Source organism: Rosa chinensis, chromosome 7 (genome assembly GCF_002994745.2).
Source record: "Rosa chinensis cultivar Old Blush chromosome 7, RchiOBHm-V2, whole genome shotgun sequence".
In the NCBI taxonomy this organism is placed as follows: domain Eukaryota; kingdom Viridiplantae; phylum Streptophyta; class Magnoliopsida; order Rosales; family Rosaceae; genus Rosa; species Rosa chinensis.
Window position 1 is genome coordinate 5629659 of NC_037094.1, and position 11590 is coordinate 5641248.

Sequence of the window (11590 nt, forward strand, 5' to 3'; positions counted from 1 at the left end):
AGCTTCTTCATCTTCACTAGCTTCTTCTTCTTCTTCTTCTTCTGAAGATTCTTCAACAAGCAGTTCTTCTTGTTGTTTGATTTGGAGTATGGGCTGAAATTTGGGTTTGTAGGGAGTAAGATCACCACTATTCTGTTGCGATCTCTGATAGTGAGTAGTAAAACCGGGACCTACCACACTGAATGCCCGTGTGAGTCGGTCTGCCCAGAACACCCGTTCTCCTTTTCTGAAGCCTATCGCTTCTTCATCCTGAATGAATCGTTGTTGGAGAATAAAATCATTTCCCAACAAGAAATCGGATCCTTGGCTTTCAGATTGCCAAACATTCTGGATGATAAATGTTCCTCCACCTATGGTGATATGAACATTTTTTGCTACTTTCTTCATGGTGAGATGGCTTCCATCAAATGTAACACCAGTAGCTGACTTCTTTTTATCTTCTTTCCAGAGTTCGTCTGGAATTGCAAATCTCTTTGCAACAGTAAATCCTGATCCATTATCTACAAAAGCATGTAGATGATATTTCCTGTGATCAGGGAACTTGAGTCCAATCTCTATGTAGTTGCTGTATCTACTTGTAGAGACGACTTTCGATTGGTGAAGCTCATTTTCTTGAGCTTGTTCCTGAGGAATGAATGGTTTACATTCTTCTGGAAAATTTTCCTGAGTGGGTGATTCAGCACAACTAGCTGATTGTGTATCATCCCAGTCTGTAGGAATTATCTTCTTGCTGTCTGGATTACTGAGCCAGGAGGGAGGATCATATCTGACTTTGTAATCAAACTTGCCGGAAGGTTGGCCAAGTAGATCCCATGTGTCAGTATCTGCAGCTATCTCTTGTCTTTCTAAGAGATGAACAGTTTCTGGTGGTTTCACCAGTTCTTCTTTTGCTTCATTTTCTGGTATTTCAACCAGTTCAATATCTTCATCGATTATTTCTTCACCGATGATTTCTTCCTTTGTTTTGAGGAAGATGGTTGTTCCATAGTCGTTTCTTGGAATACAGTTGTTTCAACTCTTTTTGCTTGTTCCATGGTTTCCTGGAACAGAGTTTCAACTTCCTTCGCCTTTTTCTCAGCGAAATACTCTTCATATTCTTGCTCAACCCATTGGCTGACAAGTCCATTCTTGGTTTTTCTTCTTGCTTCAGCTATGAAGCATTCTTTGTGATACGTCTTCTTAGACTCTTCGCAGAACATAGGGAGACCATTCTTCTCGTGACATAAGCAGTAGTCACAGACGAATGAACCAGGGTTGACCTGATAAGAAGACATGAATGATTCTGTCTTGCTTTCTTCCCAGTTTTTGACTTTCAAAACATTCATTTGTCTGGATTCGTAGTACTCTACTTCAGAATCAATCTCAGACTCTTCTGATGAACTTTCTTCTTCTTCAGACCAGGCAGAATAGACTGACCTGTCGTCATCTTCATCATCAGAATAGGCTATTTTGTAGCCTTTAATGTTTGCTACCTCTACTATTTGCTCGTATTCTTCAAATACAGCTTTAGTAGATCTTTTACCCTTTTCTGGGCATTCATTGGCATAGTGCCCTTCAGCTTTACACAACCAACATCTGCAAGCTTTCTTGCTAGGTTGTTTATACTGCTGAGTATTCTTCTTTTTCTTGAAGAATTTCTTTTTTGGATCTTCATCCTGTTGCTTCTTGTAATTGGAGCTTTTCTTGAATCTCCAATTCTTCTTCTGATTACTCTTTTTGAATTTTTTAGAGTAATATTCTTTTTCTTTTTTCTGTGGAATTTGGATTCATGACATCCCCATTTCGTGGGCATATCTAGTATTCCATAGCAGAAATTTTCAACTCCTTTGAGTTGCTTCTTGGCCATCTTAGCTCTAAGATTGGCTTTGCATTGCTCCTTCAGTAGTTGCCGGATTCTGTCGGCGATTCCTCCAACTGAAAATCTTTCAATTGGTTTCTCAGCTATGCTTTCTCTCACAGCTGTTCTCCATGGTTCAGGGAGCTTTCTGTGCAACAGATTAACTAGATCAGTATTCTCTAGTTCACCAATTGTACAGTAATATTCCTGAAACTCATTTAGGTATTCTTCGAAATATCTCATGTCACAGATTTTGAGAGTATAGATATTCGACTTTGCCGTTTCTTTGGCTTTCTCACTCAGATTTGAGAGATCTCCACATAACTGATCGTACAGGGGTACTGCAAAATCATACGGAGACTTTGAATTTTTTATCTCTTCAAGCCAGTCTCTTCCTCTGGTAGTTTCCTTGAAAGATAGGTAGTACTTTTTTGCCACTCCAGTAAGAGTAGTTTCATAATACACCTGCAAATCTGGTGCTTCAAATTTTCCAAGGGTCAGTGCAGAAGCCATCATCAGGCTATCTACCCATTGGTCAATGGTTTTTCTTTTGTCTAGACTCTTGTCTAGATTCAACCAGATGCCATAGTTCGTGATCGGAACTCATGGCAGATTGTCCTCTGGGACAAATCTTTGAGAATTTCTTTCTCCTTTTTTACCCGTGGGGGCTTTCTGAACTGGGAGTTTCATTTCCCTTGTTTCTTTTTTTATGAAAGTTCTGGAGCTTCCTCCTTCTTCCATTTCAACATCTTGGTAAGGAAAGACTTTTCTTGTCTTTCTGCATTTGAATTCTTTCATTTCCTCGATTAGTTTTTTTAATCGTTCAGGGCTTTCACAATTCTCAGCTTCTTTGTAAAGATCATAGAGCCTTTCAGCTCTGAGCATGTGGACTGGTCTGCATAGATCAGCTTCCAAATCTTCTTCTGATATTGGCTCTTCAATAGTGGGTTTTGTACCACTGACATCGGCTTCTCTGGTGCTATAGCTTCTTCTCAGAAGACTGCTGTTTATCCTGATATTTTCAGGACAGACATCACTTTTTCTGTGATTATCAAAGTTGAGGCTGATTTCTCCAGTGCGTCTACTCTCGTAGATCTTTGCTTTTGCTCTTTCCGGCAGCTTTTTTGGACCGGATAATTTCCATTCAAGAGGAAAAGTCACTTCATTCCAAGCAACCTTGTGAATTTGCTATGAATGGTTCTTCTGGCTGGTGAGGAATCCAGTAGTGAGACCAGGGATGTTGGAGATCCTTGTCTTTAGTTCCACTGTGGTGCTCATCAGTTTATAGTACACTCTGTATATTATTGCCAATTCTTGCATTTCTTCTTTCATTGAGATCCCGTCTGTCTTGACTCTCAGTCTGAGGCAGTGGGCTGCATCTTTCAAGCTGGTGGAGAAGTTGGGGAAGCAGTTGAAATATGCTACCTGGTTGCATAGTGATGCTTCTAGAGTTCCCAACAGACTAGCTTGGAAGTCTGTCAGTCTGTTGTCTTGCAGGACACATAGGACTGAACAGTTGATGCCTTCTCTTGCCAATAGTTTTATGCCGACTTGGACTACTCCAATGTGCATAAATTGGTACTGCTTTGTTTGTGCTCTGGCAACTTCAACAGGGGTGATCATCAAGAGATCTGTTTCTCTTGTTGTTGAGGGGGTTGTGAATTCAAGTACTTTGAAATGATGGCTATCCATCAGGTCAAATGTTCCCCGTCTGTAGATCTGTTTGAAATCTAGCTTTGGAATTGAGGAGTTTTTTACCTCATGCTCGATTTCATTGTATTCAAATTCTTCAGAATTTAGGAGTTGAACTCTTTTCTTTTTTCCAAAGATGCTTAACATCTTCATTTCTCTTTTTTCTGTATTCTCCGGGTTTTCATACCGGATACTAGACTGACTAGTAGATGGTTCCAGAAAAATCATGTTAGGAACACGATTTGAGTCTGGTTTCTCTAATGGTTTGAACCCATTAGTCTTCTTTTTTACTGTAGGCAATTTCTTGTCCTTCAGTATAGATTTCAGCGTTTTTTGCTGTTCTTTGATTTTTCTACTGACACTTGTCAGTCTTTCTTCTTCCGTTTTTGGAAGTTCTTTGATATAATTCATTTTGTTTTCTAATCTTTCCAATTGGTGGATTATAGCAGGTAATTTTTCTAGAGTCGACTGACATCTAGATACTTCTAGTAACAGCTTCTGATATTTCTCATCAGAAGATTTCAATAGAGAATTTATTTTCTCTAATAATAATTCTGACATTGTCCCCATTAAGGAGGGGTTCTCCTTTGAGCCTTTTACAAGCTCTGATACCAGTGAGATGCGGATCTAACCAATGCTCAAATAATTCAGAGGTTTTTGTTCCTCTTCCAGAACATATAGGAGATTTTCTATCTCTTCTTCTATTTTATAGATTCTAGTCTGGAGTCTATAAATAATATCCCAGTAATTGGGAGATTCTCTATCAAGGCTGTCCCGATAGGTTTTTAATTTTCTCAGTTTTTCTCTCTCTATCTGCAGTTCTTTAGTAGTGTGTTTGCATATAGCTACTAACTCAAGTCTGTCTACAACTGAAATTATGAATAGTAATTTGTACTGTTTACCTTTCGAATTAGAGGATGACTGTAAGCTTCATATATATATTCAAATGAAACAAACTCTGATGGGCCCACCACGTTTCTAAAACAAATAACTAACAATTAAATGAAAGAGACTTATGCAGATGCAGACTCTAACAGACCAAGACTTCAAAGAAAAAGGGTACTAATGGTAGTGGTTTTGAAAAGACGGGTATGTAGGAAAGAAAGTGAGAAAAAGTTGTGTAAAAGGGAACAAAAATAATACACTGGGGTGTATGAGAAGTATTTTCCCAGATTTGGGGTGTATGAGCATTAACCCTTTTATTATTTTAACTTTTGTCTTTTTATAGTGTGAATTGTAAAAATGTGATGGAGAGTGTAGATTATAAAATGAAGTGTGTAAATTTCAATTCCCAAAAAATATCTATACTGATATAAATGGAAGCCAAATGTTGGTGTCAAATACTTTTCCAAATTTTGAAATATCCAAAATACTCTTTAGAATAAAAATAAAAGCTCATAATGAAATTGAAAGATGTTATAAAACCATTAAGGCATGTTTACTTACTTGGAATGTAATGGAATGATTACGGAGTAAAAACACTCATGTGTTTACTAACACATAAAGGAATCATAATGATTCCAGGTAAAAGAATTCATGTGTTTACTAACACATGAATGAATCGGAATTGGTGTAGGTCCCACCTATTTATCAGGAATCGATTCCTGAATACTCAAGAATTCGATTACGAAGGGGGGAGATGGGTTTAGGAATCATTCCTCCGGAATCAATACCGATTCCTTTCTTCTCCCATTCCACTTGTCTCTGATTCATGATTATTTTCCATTCTAAGTAAGTAAACGTGCCATAAATATATCTTGAATGCATGAATACATCATCATCATAAACAACCAACATCACTCATACTTTACCGATTTTAATACTGACCGTGATTATATGGATCATGTAAATATTGACATATATGAATCCTTTGAAATCTTCGAGGCATCAAGTTTTTCAACTTTTTTTTTTTTTTTTATCAAAAGAGGTCAGCCCATTATATAGATTTAGCAAGCAGTACAAAAACGAAATACCCCTAAGGGGTTAACAGAAAAAATCGCTTTTCAGAGTACCCTGAGACTCATATTCTAAAACAAGAACAAGAACTCAATATACCCCCAGTACATCCACCTTTTAGACAGTTCACGCACTTTTATTCTAAACAAAGACCAGTAATCCTAGAAGCAAGAGTAAAAAACCCTCAGAGATTATGATCTTTGCAACCTAACAAAATTTTAAATATTTTCCGGAAGAGATCTCTTCTTCCATGCCTTCTTCCTTGTCCATTACTTTAGCAATAAATGCCTTGCGGGTCTAACCATTGCAGCCCACCCAGAACCAAATAGCCCTAATGCAGCCCATGACACCAGAAAACAAGCCCAAGCCCAATCCCCTAAAAAAATGCTCAGGGCACCCAGACCACCAACCCGACTCCTCCAAGCTGAGCCATGCCGTCGTCGGAGTGCACCATCTCCATCAGCTCGGAGCCACCACCATGGAGAGCGCCGATCTTGTAACGGATCGAAGAACACCATGAGGCCATACACCCCACAGGCCGCTGCCATCACACCAAACCGGATCGAACCCAACCACCCTACACCACCGGACGTCCTCAGACTCCCAAATTGGAAATCATTCCGTCCTCTACCGTCCGCAGCAACCACCAGAGAGCAAACCCGATCACCATCGCAACAACTCCACCTTCCCCCTGATAAGGAAGAAGCATAACCAGGATCCCAAATTTGATTTTTCTCCCACACACCTGCAACGGAGAAATTCCTCGTAGTGCCAAATTCCCTGGAACAGCCGATCTCTCGACCAATCTCCTCACTAGCACCGCAATAAAGTATCGAACAACAAGCCAATAAGAGCCGGATACCACAACTTAGAGGTTGAACATAATGGAATCTTGACCTCAAGGAGAGCGACAAACTAGCTTCACGGGGGAAAGAAATCTCCTCGGATGCCAACGATCTCGACGAGCAAAACCCTAGAGATAGGGTTTGCTGCCACCAGAAGAAAGGGAGGAAAGCTCTCATTATCTTTGTTTTTTTTTAATTTAATATTGCACAAGTTTTTCAACTTGTTCAAAGATAAGAAAGTTAAGTCATTTGACGGTTTCATTAATCAAGGCTTGAGGGCCGCACCAACTCTTTATTAAAAAAAAAAAATTAAGCTATTCAATATTCTAACAATATTCTAACTGTTCAAGGAAAACCTAATTTGTGTTTAGCCCAAACTCTAGGTTACTTGACCTATTGGTAGTAGGATTTAATTAGAAAGATCTAGAATCCTAATCAATGTAGAATTACTTTCCTTGTATGATTGAGATTCTATGCATTGTAATCCTCTATATAAAGAGACCCCTATTATCAATGAGAATACACAGCGATTATCTCTCAATTTCTGATTCCCTAAAACATGTTATCAGCACGAGCCCTAACCCTAGCCCTAAAAACCAAAACTCTTCTTACCAAAACAGCCGCAAGCTCCTAGCCCTTGCTAGCCATGCCGTAAGCTGTCCCTGCAGCCCTTGCGCACCCATGTGCCACCTACTGCCCATGCAGCATTGCGACACTCTTGCTGCCCCTGTAGCATAGCAGCTCGCTCGTTCTTGTGCAGATTAGCCTGCTTGTACGCCCTGAAACGTCTTGTTCGGGACCTCTGATCAAAATACTTTCTTCATCAAAGTTGTTCATCTCTATCTCCTCTATCTGACCTCAAAATTTCAGCCCTATTGGAGTCTTTTTTAGACCTGTACAGTATTCAAGTCCTATTGGAGACATTTTGTGACCTATACATCAATCGGAGTAGGAGCTGTTTAGAAGCGAATCTGCTCCGAATTTCAACAAGTTTGATTCGCCTAGAACTGAAGTTTGTTTGCAATCCTACAATAAGGATCGAATGCGATCCGCAATCCTAAGAGGTATGGTTTACTAAAAGTTCCCGTTTTTTAGTTTTTATTTCAATTTCTCTTCTTTTTCTCGGGGACTTGCAACCTCCCTTCTTCTACCCCCCTTTCTTCATTATAGAGGAGACCAAATTAAGCCGAACTGTGGGGGTTCGTGCTCACTCCAAGCTTAGAGCTTGTTGAGATCTCTAAACTTAGAGTTTGTAGAGAATTTATGATCGACCACTTACATCATTGTTTCGATCTAATCCAATATCTCTTGGAATCGAATTTCTTGGAAGAGACTACGCTCGGAAATTCCTAATTTCTTGGAAGCAATTACGCTTAGAAATTTCATATGTTTTCGTGGTAGCCTACTTCGCTCCGAAACTAACCCTAATTTCTTGTTCTCTTTCAGGATGAGTAGCCTGAACAAATTGGACTTTGCTCCATTGGGAATAACTGGCTCTGAATATCACAGGTGGGTTCGTGATATCCGCCAGCATCTCAAAGCCGATGGAATATTGGATATGATTCTCGAGCCTAGCCAGGACGTGATAACTGCTAAGCAAGCTCAAGCTTTGGAAGCAAATAGAGCAGCCTTAGAGGCAAATAAGGCGAAAGCCATCATCCTAATGACTCGTCATATGGATGATTCGCTCCAATACGAGTATATCAATGAAGAAGACCCTAGAAGGCTGTGGGTCTCACTCGAAGAAAGATTTGGCAACGTCCGTGACTCCTTGCTTCCTGACCTAGAAGTGAGATGGCATAGCCTCCGCTTCTGTGATTTCAAGACAATTCTTGACTATAACTCGGAAGCACTTCGCATTAAATCCTTAATGGAATTCTGTGGTAAAATGATCACAGATGCGATGTTGATTGAGAAGACTCTCTCTACCTTCCCCGTCTATGCATTGATGGTTGTTAAGAACTATCGAATCGATGTAAATGCAAGACGGATCACAAGGTTTCATGAGCTCATTGGAGCTATGAATGTCGCTAAAAAGCATGATAATATCCTTGTGAAGAACTATAATTCGAGATCCGTGGAAACAGAACATATTCCGGAATCCAATTATAGTCGCACCTCTAAGAGAGGGCGCCAAGAGCGAAACCCTAATCTTAGGTATACTTCTGGACATTCTGATCCATATAATCGCTCTACTTGGGAAGGTAACCGCCAAAATAGGCGAACATGGAACCGAAGAGGTAAACGTGGAAAGAGAGAGAGAGGCAACGCCTCTGGCCATGTTGGTGGCGTCACCAACACTAAGAGCCATCTAAATGACGCTTTCAAAGTGCCTCAATCAATAGAGTTCGATCAAAGAGATGTATGTTCTCGATGTGGAGTGTCTGATCATTGGGCACACATTTGTAGAGCTCGTGAAGAACTTGTCACCGCCTACAAAGCATATTGTGAAGCAAGAAAAGCTCACTATGTGGAACAAGAAGATCAAGAAGATGATCTAGAGTGAAGGGTTGAAGACTACAAATCTGGCTGGGATAAATAGATCGCCAATTCTGTTTAAGTCTTTATTTTCCAAGAGATGTAGGCGATTGCCATATTCCTTTTTATTGGATTAGATTTTCTTTGATCAAAGAAACAATGATGTACTCCGTTGGCTTATGAATAAAATTTTGAGTTCTTTTCATTATGACTCAATTTTGATTCTGAGCATATTACTTTGTGACTACGATGGCTGGGCCATCAATATTAATTCAAGGACATGGAATTGCCAAATGGCACCTTGATTACTGCTGTCACAGAAACTCTCTACGCTCTTAGGGTAAATCGTACCCTATGAATAGCCAACGAATACCATGCGAACATGCATGTAGAGAACGGAAATGAGTTCCTTTGCATTACCTCTAATGTTTACGAATACAGACGCATCTTAGAGAAGTTTATGTGTCTCTCTAATGGATTCTATGTCACTATTCGAGCTATTAATCCAGTAAAGTTATGAGAGAATATCTCTTGGATTTAGACACATATTGGCTTTGTCACGACAGGATAGATCATCCTAGTCATGATATGATGATCCGTCTACAAAAGACTTCACATGGACATCATTTCTTTCGAGCAAAATGAAGCATGAATCAAAAGTTGATTCCTAGACTAAGTGTGACTGACGTTGTTGCCTAGGGCACCGCCTCCGTCCACCATCAGCCTAGGGCTGGCGTAGTCCATATCCATCACGCCATGGATAGCGTCCATCATGGTGATGGCACCCCAGGTGATGTTGCAATCACCAACTTGCTTCACATAGCGTTTCGAACGCTCAGGCCTAACAAAAATACTTAATGGTTGCTTCTAAGGCCTCTCGCTCGTTTTACAAAGCCCGCTCCTTAGGGAAACTAGGACTGAGACCGTCCTATGCAAAGGATATGACAATACTCATTCTGTTCTTACAAAGAATCCGTAGGGATTTTGTGGATTAATTTAACCAACTTGCGGACACTTAAATATTTTATGATGTTGGTTGACACGCAAACACGCCGGTCACGTGTTGTGCCATTGTCCACCTATAAATGCTGCTTATGCTACACTCCTAGCACATATCATATGACAACGGGCTCACTCCCCAGATCATCCTATTCAGTCAATTGGATTTGACTATGCTAGAGAGTTTACATCGAAAGACTTTCGATGGATATTGCAATGGGCTTGATGTTGGACATCACATTTCCATGTACACACCCAATTGGTCTCGCGGAAACGACTACGATGGTAGTCCGAACATTGGTAATGCGCACCAATCTTCTTACATCTGCTTGGGGTGATGCAATATCTCATGCAGCTATGCTAATTCGTCTACGACCTACCGCCACTCAATGTACCTATGCGTTACAGCTAGTGACTGGGTATACGTCTTTTGTACTTACGCACATTTGAGTGAGCCATTTATGTGCCAATTGGGCCGCCACAGCGCTCTATGATGGGTCTTTACAGACGAATAGGCAACTACGTTGGATTTGAGACTCCAATAATCGTCCGCCACTTAATGCCCTTGCAAGGCGATCTCATTACCGCTAGATTTGCGGGTTGCCACTTTGATGAGACAGTCTTCCCGTCGTTAGGGGGAGATAAGAACACAGATGTTCAACAGGAACGACAGGATTTGTCGTGGTCTGTCCCCACTATGTCTCATCTTGATCCCTATTAAAGTGACGAGATCACACAAATATGCTGCAAACATGCCTGCAAGGAAGGACGTCCCTACGAGAGGATGTAGCGCCACCCTACACGGAGGTAGGCATGGTACCAATGCCTAAGAGAGTGGCACTCTGGCGTTACAGGCCATGGCCCCAGCTAGGATGCGTAGGAGGCCCGTGGGTTCGAAGGATACTTTGGCACATTCCAATCCTTTGATCATCAAGACTCAAAATCCGTCTCATGAGTATCTTCCGGGTTATGGTTACCGTTGGGGGATGCCTCAACATCAGAACCTATTGTTGAGAATATAGAGCTCTATGAAACTTACACTAGTGTACATGAGACGTGGGATAGAAACTCCATCATAATTAATGATGTAGTTACGCATTTCGTTGCTAATGAGTTTGTTGAGTCAGATGATATCGAACCACGCTTCGTTGATGAATGAATACCAACGTAGAGAGTTTTTGGCCTAAAAGGAAAGATGCGATCCAGGTTAAGATGGATTCTCTAACGAAGAGGAAGGTTTTCGAGCTAGAGATGCGAACACCTCCTAACATAAAACCTGTTGACTAATGGGTCTTCGTTAGAAAGCGTGATGAGAAAAAGATATGGCAATCTGGCCTTATGGTGCAAGGCTTCTCACAAAACGCCCTGGAATCGACTATGATGAGACATATTCTCTCGTAATGGATGTCATCGCACTCTACTACCCTGTCAGTTTGGTAGTTTCCAAATAACTGAACATGCAGCTTACAAATATGGTCACTACGTATCTCTATAGGGATCTAGATACGGAATATACATGAAGGTTCATGGCGAACTTCATTTACCCAAGTCAAGTGTCTCTAGACCATGGAGCGCGTTTACAATAAGGTTGAAACGCTCACTAAAGTGACTACTTGATTGGGAAGGGATATGCCCACGCGTTTCTATGGCAAGTTTCGGATTCTATCGCAGTTCATGTTGGACATGATCTTCACTAGAAGCCCTTAAAGAGTTAAGGGAAACCGCTGAACACTTGAAATCTGGGTTTGAGATGAAGGATTTTGGGAAAACACGATTATGTCTC